Below are 15,106 nucleotides of genomic sequence, written 5' to 3'. Positions count from 1 at the left end.
GGTTGCTGTTTATACCCTGGCGCCTAAGGCGTTAAGGCTTTAGGGCACATTGTGGTGGCCAGGTCTTTTATTGATCATCCTCGGAGCCTCTGAACTAAAAATTATGAAACACCACCCCTCCCATGTGATCATACTGTGGCTTTATTCTAATTTGAAGATCCTTTATGTCGTAAGGTTCACCATTCTGTCAGCTAGAGTCCTTTAGTCTAGGTCCCTCTTTGTTCTTTCCCTGATAATTTGGTTCAGGTTTGAACTTTCTGCTGTACTTTGTCATTTGCTTTTAATTTTCTGTGGGCCTCAGTGGTAAATGCCAGCATTAGATGTCTGTAGTTACATTTCAAAATCCTTTTAACCGGACCCACTCTGAGTCCTTGCTGGGTTTAAGTGCTTTTACAACTTTGTTTACTATTATGAACATTTCAAATGAGGAAAACGTAAGCATCCACATTCCCATCTCTTACAACTTGACAGTTGTTAACATTTTGTCATATTTGCATTCATCTTTTTTAGTTCTTTAAATTTTTACTGAAGCACTTTTGAAAAATGTTTTATTAGGGATATTTACAGACATATATAAAATTAAAAAGAGTGTTATGATAAGCCCCTGTGTGTCTATCATCCAGCTTATACATTCATTAATATGCAGCCCATCCTGTTTTACCTAATTCTTCCGCCCTGCTTCCACTTGGTCATTTAAAGCAAATCCTAGGTAGCAAGTCATTTCATTAGTCAATAATTTATTATGGAACTCTAAAAGATCATTTATATCATGCCTAAAAAATGAATACTTTTTTAACATCATCTAATAACATCAGTCTGTTCCATGACTATTTTGTAAATTGTGTGTGTGATTTTTTTCTTTCCTTTTTCTAATTGACTTTATTGAAGTGACATTGATTGATAAAATTACATAGGTTTTAGGTGTACAATTCTATAATATATCATCTAGTCAATTTTTGTTATAGTTGGTTTGTTTTTATTTGGACTCCAGACAAGGCTTACCCATTGCCCCTGGGTTGCTGCGTCCCTTAAGTCTCCGCTTTTTGTTTTCTTGGCATTTATTTGTTAAAGAATAAGGCTTTTTGTCCTGCAGAATTTCCTGCAGCCTAGGATTAGTAGATTGTATGCCATGGCATTACACTGTAAATCAATATTTATATTTAAAAGCTTGATTTAAAAGGTGCAGATTCAGTGCTTTGGCAAAAATGCTTCTTCAGTGATGCTGTGAACGTAAGGCTTTTACTGGTGAACAGTGCCTGCTGGTCTGTCTTTGTGTGGCGTCCAGATTGCCAGCGGGTCCGTCCATTATACACCCTCATTTCACAGTCATTCTTTAATTAATGGTTGAAAAGTAGTTATTTTCCAATTCTATTATTTCCTCTATGTTTGTTAGATGGAATTCTTTTATTTGGTTAACTTAAAATACTACCTGTATGAAAGAACTACATAAAAAGGTTGATTCGTTGTTTTGGCCAGTTTCCAAAGCAATGAGTTGATGCCAGCGACCTCCCAAGGTAATATGTTTTTATTTTCAGTATCATACCAAACGAGTGGATTTTAAATATATTATCTGTTTAACTACATTGCAGTTTTTCTTTTGGGCTCAAAAGGTCCTAACTATAACTAGTGAGAGCCCTTTGTGTTGGTTCCTCTGCCCCATTTGACAGGACCCTGGTAGTCTTTGGTAGTTTTGTTGTTTGAGATGTTCCTGACTCATCTTGTCCATTTTCTGCCAAGCCCTGGAATCAGCCATTTCACCAAAAAGCTTGAGTTCGTTTGAATGGGAAATGATACTGAAAGACCACCAACCTAGTCAGTGCTACTAGTTCTTTTCAGAGGACAAAGGAGTATGAATTATTAAAGAAAAAATGGCCCTGACTGGTATAGCTCAGTGGACTGAGTGTGGGCCCGTAAACCAAAAGGTCTCTGGTTTGATTCCCAGTCAGGGCACATGCCTGGGTTGTGAGCCAGGTCCCCAGTAGTGGGCACGCTAGAGGCAACCACACATTGATGTTTCTCTCCCTCTCTTTCTCCCTCCCTTCCCCTCTCTAAAAATAAATAAATAAAATGTTTAGAAAGAAAAAGAAAAAAATGGAACACAAGTTCATACTGATAATTTTCAGTTAATTTTAAGATTATAGGATTTTTACATCTTTGATTTTTATATTTATATCTCATTTCTCTTAATGCTGAAAATTTTGGTTCCTAATGACATTATCACAGTTACTTGGTTTATATTGTGTGTGTATAAATGTAAATACACATATAAAAGTACAAATAGAAAAAACTGTACTTGAACAATGATTAAAATTTAAAAAGTACAAATAAATATGTATCTATATACTTTAAGTAAACATATAAATAAATATAACGGGATAAAGCAAATCTGTAATTTTGATAATGATTTAAAACAACAATACCAGTGTTATTAGTAGCAGTACTGAATTAATTCTAAAATTTATTTGTTGTTCCATAGGATATACAGTTGAATATCCTATTGGGTCGAAATATTGGGTTTTCTGTGTTGTTAACATTCCAGCTTGACCTGCAGTTGGGTTTATTTATTTCATTTTGGGTTTTAGGGATTTAACTTTCTTAAATTGAATTTTGTTTTATAATTCTATGAAGTACCTACATGGTTCCAAATTCAAAACTATAAAACAAAGAATGCTGAAATATTTTGAGGTGTAAATATAGACTTCATGATATTTTACCTAGACTAAATATTTCCATACACATCTCTGCAAAATAACCCTTTTCTTTCTTAGCCCCAGGACCAGTATCACAACTAAATAATTAATAAAAATTTAATATAATCTAAGTACAAGCAATCTACGTTCAAATATCTCTAATTGTTGCAAATATGACCTTTCCTGCTGGCTTATGTAAATCAAGGAACAGGGGTTTCCTCCCACGGTTCCCCTGGTACCACCGTGGCTTTCTTATTTTTATAATGACACTGACATGGTGAAGACACCAACCCAATTTTCCTGTGGACACCCTTTAAATTTAGCTCGCTGCTTCCTCGTGATCTCATTACACTAATTCCCTCAACGGGGTTTTTCGTAAATTGGAAGTTAGATCTAAATACTATATACATGCAAGTAAAGCCCCTTTGGAAGAAATATTTGGGTGATGATGAGTTGGGTTGCTTAACAGGAAGTGCTTCCTTTCGACCACAAGTGAGGTCACTGGCCAGAGGAGGGGTGGGAGGGGGCAACTTCTTCTTACCTGGGATCCAGTGCGAGTACAGGATGAGTTCTCTGTTTCAGTCCCTGGCCTTCTCGCCTTCCTTTGGAGCATCTAGTGCGATGAGAAAGAAGGGCATGGTCTTGCTGAATGAACTTCACAGTCTGGAAGCTTCCTCTGTCTTGCCCAGCCCACGTCTCTCCCACTCTCGGGGCCCCCTGAATATGTCCCTGCAAGATACATGTGCACTGAAGCAGGACTCGTGCCCACATGTAGGACCCTTCACTAACTACCAGAGTCAGGCCACACGTCACAAGTTAAGGGCGCAGTCCTCCTCAAGACTGTCCTCACTTCAGACACTGTGGGGGGGAAAGGGTGGTCCCCAGGCCACCCTCAGTTCTGACCAGCTACCTACAAATTCAGGGGTTCCCACCACCCTCTCTGTTTCAATAATTTGCTAGAATCACTCACAAAATTCATGAAAGCACTGTACTCGTGACTACCATTTTATTATAACCGAGGGATACCATCAGAAACAAGAAAATGTGGAGACGTATAGTGCAAGGTCTGGGAGGGGTCCAAATGTGAAGCTTCTGGTCGTCCTCTCCCCCTGAAATCATGCAAGGTGTTACTTCCTTCCAGTTATGGCAAAAGTATTGCCAAGCAGGAGTATTGCCAACCAGGGGAGTTTACTCGAGCCTTTGGTGTCTAGAGTTTTAATTTGGGCTCAGTCACTACATGGATGACCTTTAGTCTCCAGCTTCTCCAGGGGGTCAGAAATTATATGGTGCTTCCTAAAGCCTTTATCATAATTCATATTGTTAGACTATCTCAGAGCCCCCATGCAAATACAGAAACTCCTATCAGGCAGGACATTCCAGGGCTCTAGAGATTACCCCTAGTGGCCCAGGGCAAAAGCTCTCTTTCTGTTAATTTTTTATTACCTAAGATCTGTGGTTGTCTGCTTTGAGAAAATCAATTTGCTACCTCTAGCAGGCCATGGTTCATTCTAGCAGCTCTGTGACCTTGGGCAGCACACGTAATATTTGTCTGCCCCTGGTTTCTTCATTGGCGAGTTAACTGATTGACCAGATGACCTCTGAGGTTCTTTCCTGGTTTTGGAGCTCTTTCTTCCAAATAATGCCAGAGGGAAGGGAAGGCAGGGAAATGCTGTTGTGGGTAGAGAGGCCCAAGTTTGCAGCCAGTGACACTGGGAGCTGGGTGCTTGTGTACTAGGGGCTGAGTCCAGTGTGGACGGCCTGCATGCATTTGTGAACAGCAACACAACCCACTCTCCTGGGGCTGGAGGAGAGATGTGCTCCTTTGCTACAGGCTTTTGCCATAGCTGGAAAGATGAAGAATTTTTTTCTATTGTTTAATTAGAAAATGAAAAACGAATGACCTAATCTCTCGAATGTTCTTTTTAGACCTTCACTTCCCAATTTCCCTCGTGCGACCTTGTGTGCAGGATTAAATGCACACTCTAAATGGGCAGAGAGAGGCAGGATTTTCAGTTTCGTCCCAATCTTACTCATGATTTCTAAAGAGGTGGATATGCTCACAGGAGGGACTGGCAGCTGGCTACTTCTGGACTGGAAATCAGTGTAACAAACTGAATTCAGAAAGAAAGAAATCAAGGAAGGAGAAGGGCTGTGTTCTCAAGTGCAGGTCTCCACCAAAGGCTTGGACTTGAATTTCACGCGTCTACAGACTTGTTCTGTCAAAATAGCTGGAATTGAGCAGCTTCAAGTAGACTGACTCTGGCCTACAACTCACAAATGAGTGTGAATTAGATCCCAGCTCAGGAGTTTGTAAGGAGAATTCTGCCCGTGGATGGCTCAGCTGATTGTTTTCTGGAACACAGCCCAGGGAAGCCAGATTACCATTAGAGGGTTGAATTCAGGACAGAGGGATGACCATACTGGGTATTGTCAACAGGTCATGGCCCCCACCCCTATTGGGGTGTTGCTCTGTTCCTCCATGTAGTCTGTTCACTTAGGGAAAATTCATCATTTCTGGTGTTTATTTTCCTGTTCCTGAAACCGGAAAAGACCGGCGTTTGTGCTGCCTGTCACATACTGAACCCAATAAGTGGAGACAGGAATTAAATCTTTATGGGCGTTTTATTCAGATGGCCAGCGATCTGAGACGACTGGTTGGTTCCTACACTAACAGACCATCTTAAATTCCTTTCCAAAATGGCCCCTTCTATAAGACGAACAAAGTATAGGCAAGAGCTTTGGAATTCAGGGAAAAGTTAATTGGATTAAAAAAACTGCAGCATTCTCGCCCTGGGCGGTGGTCTTCATAGCTCTGCCCCAGGCAGTGGTCTTTAGCTGTGTCCTGGGTGGTAGTCGTCTCACCCTGGAGGACAATGGCTCACATACCACCTTGAGTTGCTTGCAGTCCTCCTGTGGCACAAAGGTGGAGCTGCTTATGGTCTCCTGGAGTCAGGGTGGGTCATACCTTCAGTACCTGGAACAATAGCTTTTACATGCATTCATTACTAAGCTTATTAGTTATTACTTAAACTAAAATTTTGTAACTCTTGAGTCTCCTATCATTCTGACTCCCTGCAGGTCAGTCCCTTTTATTAACCTACACTTTCTACTGCCCACCCCAGCTATCTGTGAGGTTAGAGTCTAGTCAGGAATAAACACCCAGGGTTTGCCTTAGATGTTTCCCAAGTTTATTATCCCTGACAGTCCACTGGCAAGCCGGTCAGGGGAGTGGCTGCAATAGATGCTAATCTTATCCACCATGCCTTGTGTTCACTAATCAACTTGCCAGTGATATATGTGTCCAATTCCTATATTGCCTCATTAGCTCAGTGGCTCTACAGGTATCTGGGCTCCACATCCAGAGATTCTGTTTCAGATGATTTATGGTGGGCCCAGAGCATTGATATCCTTTTTCAATCTCCCTAATTTTTGCTAGTTGAGAATGAAGAATGAGGCTCCTGAAATCCTAATATCCCAGTCACCTCTCGTCTTTAGCACCATTAGCTAGCCCAGGGAAGTCACGCTTCCTGAGGGACTTCCCTCTGCTGGGTGCTTCCCACTTAGGTCCTCTCCTTCCATTGCAGCCTGGGTACCAGCTCTGTGGAGCCCTTATGAACTGAGAAAGCCCGTTGGTTTACAGACATACCTGCTTCTCATCCCATGGTTTGTTCCTTACTAGCCATGCAGGTATAAATGTGTGCACTTATCAAGGAGAGTGCAATGTGGATATGAAATAATACAAATCTAATAAACATTAAATAAGTTTTCAGTAAATGTGACTTTTGTTTATCTTTTCAGAATTTAGAAAATCTCTTGATGGTGTAAATTGTTAATATTTGCTTAAGAACCTAAGAGTTTAAATAGATATATTCTCTTGATCAATTTAAAGGAAACATTTAAAGCTAAGAGTTTAAATAGATATATTCTCTTGATCAATTTAAAGGAAACATTTAAATTATTTGAGTTCTTCTCAAACTAAAACTTGAAATCATTATTTATAAAGAATATAATAGGCATTACACTGTCTTATAATATGAACATCAGAAAACTCCAATTGTGAGAATCTAGAGAGCCTGTATCTCCAGCATAGCCTTTCCCCTAACCTGAGGGTTCCCAAACTATGACTTAGTGCCCATTTTTCTCAGAGAATAAAGTTTTATTGGAGCAAAGCTACAGCCATCTGTTTCCATGTTATCCTCGGCTGTGCGACAACTGCCCAACTGAGTTGTAATGACAGACCATGTCTAGTCGCTTTTACAGGAAGTCTGCCAGCTCCTGCCTTGAGCACCAGCTACTCATGTGACAACTGCATTTTATGTGACAAGCCAACACCTCAGATTTAACGAGTTCATAATGGTTCTTTCTATGTTACCCAAAAATTTATTCTTCTACCAACTCGCTCTTCCCAACTCAGTTGCCAGATGAATGTTCCTTAACTATTGTATCGTTTAGTCTATGTCCCACTTCTGCTGGAATACCTCAGTGTCTCTCCAGTGCCCAGTAGAGTCCAAAGTCCCCAGCTTGGGACACACCCAACTTTATGTTTTTCTACTCTGACCAAATCGCCCTACTCTTTTCCCTCAGATGAGTCATGTTCTTGCCCAGGTAGGTCTCCCTGTCTGGAGTTATCTCCCCCACCTAAGCCTTTCTTACCTACCCCAACCCAGTGACTTCCAGCCTATGAATTTCAGTAGCATCTCATATACTCCTCATCGTCGGCACCTTTTTAATATGATTATTTTTTTAATTTTCACGTGAGCATTTTTAAGTAGTTTTTCAATCTTTGATGATGGGAAACTGATGTGCGCTTTTTGGTTTCTCGGGAACACACAACAAAGGTTTGACGATAATTCTGAAGCGGCAATGCTTGAAGTACCCTATTATAAGTGCTACTGCATTTACGTAAATGCAGTTTAGAGTGAAATAGCCAGCAAAGGCATCACAGAGGAATTTGGACTTGATTTGGGTCTTCCCTTTAAAATGTGTGGGAAAGAGAATGCATGAATGACGTGCTAGCCTCTGGAACCCACACTGTGTGATGGGGTGGGAAGAGGAGGATGTCGGTGTAGCTGCCGAAAAAGACTTCCACTGACAAATGGTCCTTGTCAGTTACTCCCAGGTCCACACAGGGTTTCCACCTCTGTTTCTAAATAATAGCCATATAGGCTTTGTGCAGTAGTTCAGCATAGGTTGATTTGGGGAGATGCAATTGTTCGGGTGATAGGTACCTCCTGGAATGATAGGCCAAGTGATCTGCAGATAAATCTGCAGGCCTTGCAGATCTCTGAGCAGGGACATGACACCACAAAAAAGTTCGCTCACAAAGATAACATTATTGGGAGAAAACAGATGGGATCTTGAGAGAATACAGATGTCCAGTGAGGTTATGGAGGGCGTGGCCTGATCTGGAAAGGCAAACAGGAAACTGATGTCTGACACACAATAAGCTTATGAAGGAATAAACGAACAGAGGTGAATGTGGACTCCGGGCAGTGGCAATAGAAAAATGCCACAGCCGTAGCTGCATTAGTGTCACTGACAATGATGAACACCTGAAGATAGAGGTAGACACACGTGTGAGCTCAGTAAATGAGCAACCAATATCTGCTTGGCTCATCACTCCCCCCCCCCCCCCCCAAATCCAGAATTTGGATTTGTGTTTTAGAATTACACATTTTATATTGCTGGATCTATTGGAGACATCTACACAAATTTATTGTATAAAATCATCTAGTGTGTTAAAGGGGAAGGAGACACAGCAAGTTTCCCTCCATTTTGTACCATCTCTTATCACCAGACAAGATCTTAGCGTTGTGGCTGGAGGCATTTCTGAATCCTTTGTCAACTGACCTCTATGGAGACTGACGGGGCCTTGGAGAAAACTTTTGTGGTAGTTTTACTGCTCCACCAAAAGTGAATTTCTATCGCATTTTGTCTGCATCAGCTCCTGCTGTCCTACCCCGTTTCAAAACATGTAATGTCGATATGAAAGCATTGCATTTAGTGCAGTTTCTAATTTTTTTTGCTTGAAATATTCTTCAGCAGGTTTTTCTGCAGAGTAGGGCATTCTGTCTTTAATGTGTCTGACACCAGTTTGCAAAGTCTTGTAGATTGTATCCTGAATACGTGCTGAATAAATAAAGACATGAAAGATATTTTGAATGTACATCAAAGGGATTTGGTGACTCATAGAATATGAGAATTTTGGTAGCAGAAAAGGAGATCATTGTCACTGTTGAATCTAAGATTTCTGACCTGTCTGCTTCAAAAGATACTTCTGATTTGAAATCCTTAATACTGATGGCTGTAAAGATTAAAAACTAGAAGGTTTTAAGAATCAGAGCAACTCTAATATTTGGCTTGTGTCTTGTCTCTACCTAGGCACCAACAAGTGTCTCACAGATTCTCAAGTTGTCTTCCTGTCTTTGTGGTATTTAAGGAACCTTTTATTAATAGTATTGGAACTCTTTTCTGTTTCTTTTGGTCCACCCAATTTCTTATTATCACAGGAGCATGGATTGGCCTTGGAGTCTCCCTGTCCATCTGGCTTGGCTTTGGGAGGGCCTGTTTGCTCACACCCCTGACTGTGGTGTCTGCATGAGGACTGCCCTCAGGCTGGGGGTTTGAGAGCAGGGCCTCAGTCTGCCTTTCTTCCCAAGTTCACTGCAGATATTACCTTGTAATCTGTGTGGGGGCTGCAATTCCTTCATCATCAGTCAGAGTGTTACTCAAGAGGGCTGACTCATTTGCTAATTAATATGTTATCCATAATCTTAATAATTCACCTTTTTTGGGTGGTTGCTTTGTGTCTTGGCATCTTTTATGGACTGGTATATCATTTACAACCTGACAAACTAGGTATTGCTACCCTCCTTTTTTGCAGACCAAGAAACTGAGTCTCAGAGAGATATGAAACGTGTTAAACATCTCGCATTTGCAATGTGGCAGAGCCGTGCTCCGAGCTAGGGCTGCCTGGTCCACTATTACACTCTTTCCACTTCTCTGCTGCTTTGAGTCAGCGGGTGTCGGGTTATCTGGTTGTTAATCTGTTACCACCCACAGTCACGTTGTGTAGTGGAAAGATCTCTGGGGCTGGGTCACAGGGTGGATTCTTTATTCTCTTCTGTCTAATGTGTGTGACCTCTGTAAGCCTCGGCCACTTCATCTGCAAAATGGTGATTAATACCTTAGAGGAATGTAAGGAAGGCTCAGTAAGGAAATAGACATAGTAAATATTTCTTAAAAACTATTCAGGAGTGATGTAAAAATACCTGCTGGAATTTCAGAGCTACTGAGTAGCAGAGCTGGGGCTCAAACTTGGTCTCCATACCCCATAGCTAGTTCCTCTGATTGTTCTGGGCTGGGCCCGGATGAGCAATGCCACACAGCCATTGTCTGTAGATAACATTTGTCTGCTTGACAATACTCATTGACTGGGAAGCAATGGCAGGTCTTGGTCTTGTTCACACTTTCCTCATCATGTTCAAGACTGAATCTGTGCCATTTGTTCAGTCTCTGTGGCATGGCTCTTCCATTTTGCATTTTATACATTTAGCCACTGCATGTTGTTGAGGATTTATTTTCCAGTGTTTTTGCAAGGTTTGGACAGATCACCCCTTTCTTTTCAGGCAACAGAGACACTTCACCTGAGTCTTCGTTCTTTCCCAGACCCAGGAGGGCTGTCAGGAAGGGAGTGTGGGAATTGAGTCTTTGGAGAAGCCTGTCCAGAACCTTCTTTGATGTGATGCTCACTCCCAATCACATCTTGTCTTGTGATCACAGCGGTGCAGGCAGGCTATTATTTGTTAGTTTTAGCTGTGTGTGAGATAATAACTGTTTTTGATAGAAGCCTTACTTAAAAGGAGGTGTATCAGTCAAGATTCAGGAGTGGTTGTAAGTTTGATTATACTACCGACTGTGCTATTCATGGAGTTACTTTGGGAAATATTGCAGATTTTAATCACCTATCTAACTCACATGAGGCTTTTAAATACATACCCTCGACTGAAGCAGTGTATCTCCTGAGTCAGACTGTCTTAAGTCTTTTCCTAGCAATGCCCCTCACTAGCTTTGTGTCCCTGGGCATGTTGATTAGCATTTGCCCCCAAGGAATGGGATAAGAATAACACCGCCCTCCCAGAGCTATTATCCACGTTAAATGAGTGGTATGTGTTACAGCCCCTGCATCGGACCCTGATGTGCATCAAACACTCGATGGACACATGCTACAGTTATCACATGCAGAACATTTTAGTTTGCTCTTTTCATCAAGGCATAATTGGCATATTACATATGTTTCAGGTGTACAAGATGATTTGATAAATGTACATATTGTGAAATGATCACCACAATCAGTCTAGTTAATATCCCTCACCATACCTGTTATAAAATTTGTTTCTTGTGATGAGAACTTTGAAGATCTATTCTCTTAGCAGCTTCCTAATATGCAATACAGTATTACTAACTGTAGTCACATTGCCATATATTACATCTCTGTGACTTTTTTATTTTATAACTGGAAATTTATACTTTTTGACCTCCTTTGCCCATTTGACCCACTCCCAGCCCCTTGCCGTGGCAACCACCAATTTGTGATGGCTAACCACCAACCTCCTTTGGAACTGACATTGTTTCTCAATTTTCTGGACTACTTTTCAGTCACTAATATGGTCACCTTTTATAAGTCTAGCATTAGAAAGGGTCATTTTATTAAAACTATTCTTATATATTTTTTTATCCTCGGGTTAAACCTTTTGAAATAAGAGTCATGTTCAATCCCAGAGTGTCCCTACATCCAGACCATAAGGTCGAAGAGAATAAGTCCCAGTGGGACTTTTCAGAACTTCATTGTCTCCTGGATCTCCCGCCACCACACTGACAAGGTTGACCCCCAAGTCCCTGAGCGTCATGATACCACCACCCCCATCCTCCTGTGCCTCTGTCACCTTTCCACGACATTCTCCTCGAGGAGCTGCTTCTTCAGCATGCTCCTGAAATGTCAGTGGCCCCCATTTCATTAAACTTGCTTTGAGCTGGCTTAGACATTAAGGAAACGTATCCTACATAAGAAAACCTACAGAGATTGTGCAGACCACACAGCTGGTTGACTCAGTGGTCCACCAATGCCATCAAAGACCTAGGTTCTTTTTCACTTCCCTGCATCGCAGTCCACACAGCCTAAGACTGGTTCCAGGTGGCTGCCAGTGGCAATCAGAAAGGCATGTTCTTCCTTACTTCCCAGAGGAGAGAGACACCTCTCCCATTAGTCCTTCCCTTCAGTCTAATTGGGTGACTCTGTTAATAAGGACTCCAGACAATTGCTGGGGGGATCAGATGCAGACAGTCTTCGCTGAGAATGGGACCAGTTTCCCTATGCCTCGTGTGGGAGGACAGACACCAGAAGCAAATCAGAATATTATGAGGAAAGAGGAAGTGGGGAATATGCGTGAGTGGGAACAAACACTGGCCGCTATAGTCCCCAAGGTCCTAGGTCACCCTGTTCTTAGTCATACTTTTCCTTGGTAATCTCACCCACTGTCACCATTTCAACTCTGTTTTACAAGCTGATCACTGACATCACTCTGTCTTTATCCTGAACCTTCCCCTGTGCTTCAGGCTCACATTTTCAGCTGTCTGCTGACCATCTCCATCAGCCACTGAGCAAGAAATTTTAAATTAAAAGAAATTTTACATAGACATATACATGTATATAAATACATATATTTATTTCACAAGTGCACAATTGAACAAAGATTTGGATGTGCTATAGAATTAGTCTGATACCTTCATATTCTTTTAACATGGGTTTAACAAGGGACGGAAACAATAGTTTCCCATACTGAAAGGCCAGTATACTCATGTTTGCATATACTGTAAGCTTCAAGTAATTATCCAAGTTTCCATTATTGTCCCATAGTCTGAGCAAATTACCGGCTTCTGATCAATAAGACTTCTTTTTAAGTGTCTGTAAATTGAAACCAAGAAATGAAAATTCTGATCAATGTTCATCCAGAACTAATTATTTTAAATCTCCTGGAAAATATCACAATTTCTGAGAACATAGACATCCTATTAATTGGCTCTGGCATACTTATTTTAATATATGGAATGAGTTACTTTCCATTATTATTCTTTTCTTTTGCTTCCAACAAAAGAGACAAGATGTTTTATGTCTGATCACACCATTTGCCAAAGACACAGTAGGAGACTCACTATAGTTTTATTTCATATTTCTATATTGAATTTGTTATTTTCCCCTCTCTTTCACTTGCCATGTGTGTGTGTGCACACACACACACAGTTTGCTGTAAAGATTTCTAAAATGAAAATATGTTCACTCATCATGGGATAGGAAGTTGAGTAACTAAAGAAATTGACCCTTGTTGATTATCATTGTGATATGTGATCCCACTCTTTCTGAAAATGTTTCTAAAAATCTGAAGTACCATATATGGGTAATTGCCTCAAAAATGTAAGCATTAAGAGAAATTATACCAAAAGAAACAGAGTCATCCAAATATCAACCCACCAACAAGTCAAATATTTTTTCTTTGTTCCATTTCCATTCTTGTGCACACATTATTTTATTACACTGCGGATATAATTTTTCTGTTTATGTTGCCGCAGTAGTTGCAATGTCTTTATTTTGTCATGTCATTTTCTAATTGTTTAATTGTCTTTGTAATATTATACTGGGTGGTTGTACCATTGTACTCTGGGACCTTCCAGCATTCTTGAATGTTCATATTATTTACAAAATTAAAAACTGAAGTTTCATTGTTGACAAAAACCAGTGCTAAAAATGAGCAAAAGTGTATGTTTTGACCCTGGGTCTAGTATATAAATCATTTGATTATTTGGACCATTTAAGCATACTTTTCTGGAGTTCTGGCCAAGATGGAGATGTAGGTAGAAACCCTTCACTTCCTCGCACGACCAAAAGGAGGATAACGACCAATCTAAAATCACTAAACAACCAAAAATGCCAGAAAATCAAACTGCATGGAGCTCCGACTACCAAGGAATTAAAGAAAAAATCAACCAAAGCAACCAGACTGGTAAGGCAGACCGAGCAGGCCAACTCGGAAAAACCGGGGCAGCTGAGGGGTGGGGCTGACTGCTGAGCTTAGTGGAGCTGCTCTGGAGGGACTGAGTTAAGGGGGAAACTGAAACTCAGAGCAGACTGTGGGCTAAGGCTGGGGTTGCCGCAGTGGGAGATACTTCCAGTCTGACTTGAGAGTCTGTTGGAATGCACGCTAAAGATGATCAGGCGAGCTGCATTGCTCCCTCTCTGGCCCCTCCTCAACAGGCAATGCAACAAAGAGGGTCACCTTGCCTGGGTTATACCTGGGTGAATACCTAAGGCTCTGCCCCCTTACAATGTATCAGCTGCACCAACACAAAGAACTGTGGCCCAAATGAAAGAACAGAGCAAAACCTCAGAACTAAGCAATGAGGAAATTGCCAACCTATCTGATGGAGAATTTAAAGCCCTGGTAATCAAAATGCTCACAGAACTGATTGAGCTTGGTCAAAAAATGAAAGAACAAATGAAAGTTACCCAAAATGAAATAAAGCAAAATATTCAGGGAACCAACAGTGACAAGAAGGAAACCATGATTCACAGCAATGATTTGGAACAAAAGGAAGAAATAAATATCCAACTGGATCAAAACTAAGAAACAAGAATCCAGAAAAATGAAGAAATGCTGAGGATTCTCTGGGACAACCTGAAATGTTCCAGTATCTGAATTATAGGAGTGCCAGAAGGAGAAGAACAACAGCAAGAAATTCAAAAGTTATCTGAACAAATAATGAAGGAAAACTTCCCTAATCTGGTGAAAGAAATAAACTTCCAGGAATTCTAGGAAGCCTGGAGAATCCCAAAGAAATTGGACCCAAAAGAAACACACCAAGGTACATCATCATTAAGTTACCTATGATTAAAGACAAAGAGAAAATCCTAAAAGCAACAAGAGAAAAGGGGACAGTTACCTACAAAGGAGTTCCCATAGGCTATCAGCTGATTTCTCAAAAGAATCCTTACAGGCAAGAAGGGTCTGGAAAGAAGCATTTAAAGTCATGAAAGGCAAGTACCTACATCCAAGATTACTCTATCCATCAAAGCTTTCATTTAGAGTGGAAGGGCAGATAAAGTGCTTCCCAGATAAGGTTAAGTTAAAGGAGTTCATCATCACCAAGCCCTTATTATATGAAATCTTAAAGGGACTTATTCTAACAAAAAGAAGATAAAAAATATGAGCAGTAAAATGACAGCAAACTCACAAGTATTAACAAATGAACCTAAAAGAAAAAAAACAACGAAAACAAAAACTAAGCAAACAACTAGAACGGGAACAGAATCAGAGAAATGGACATCACACAGAGGGAGTTGAGTGGGGAGGGGGAAGGGAGGA

General features: G+C 40.8%; 1 protein-coding gene across 1 annotated transcript in view; it reads left to right on the top strand.

Moving 5' to 3' along the window:
• Positions 1–15,106, top strand: part of MYO1E (myosin IE) — a 200,797-nt gene that overhangs the window by 92,113 nt on the left and 93,578 nt on the right.

This window comes from Phyllostomus discolor, chromosome 1 (genome assembly GCF_004126475.2).
Source record: "Phyllostomus discolor isolate MPI-MPIP mPhyDis1 chromosome 1, mPhyDis1.pri.v3, whole genome shotgun sequence".
Lineage (NCBI taxonomy): Eukaryota > Metazoa > Chordata > Mammalia > Chiroptera > Phyllostomidae > Phyllostomus > Phyllostomus discolor.
This window is presented reverse-complemented; position numbering and strand designations above follow the sequence as displayed.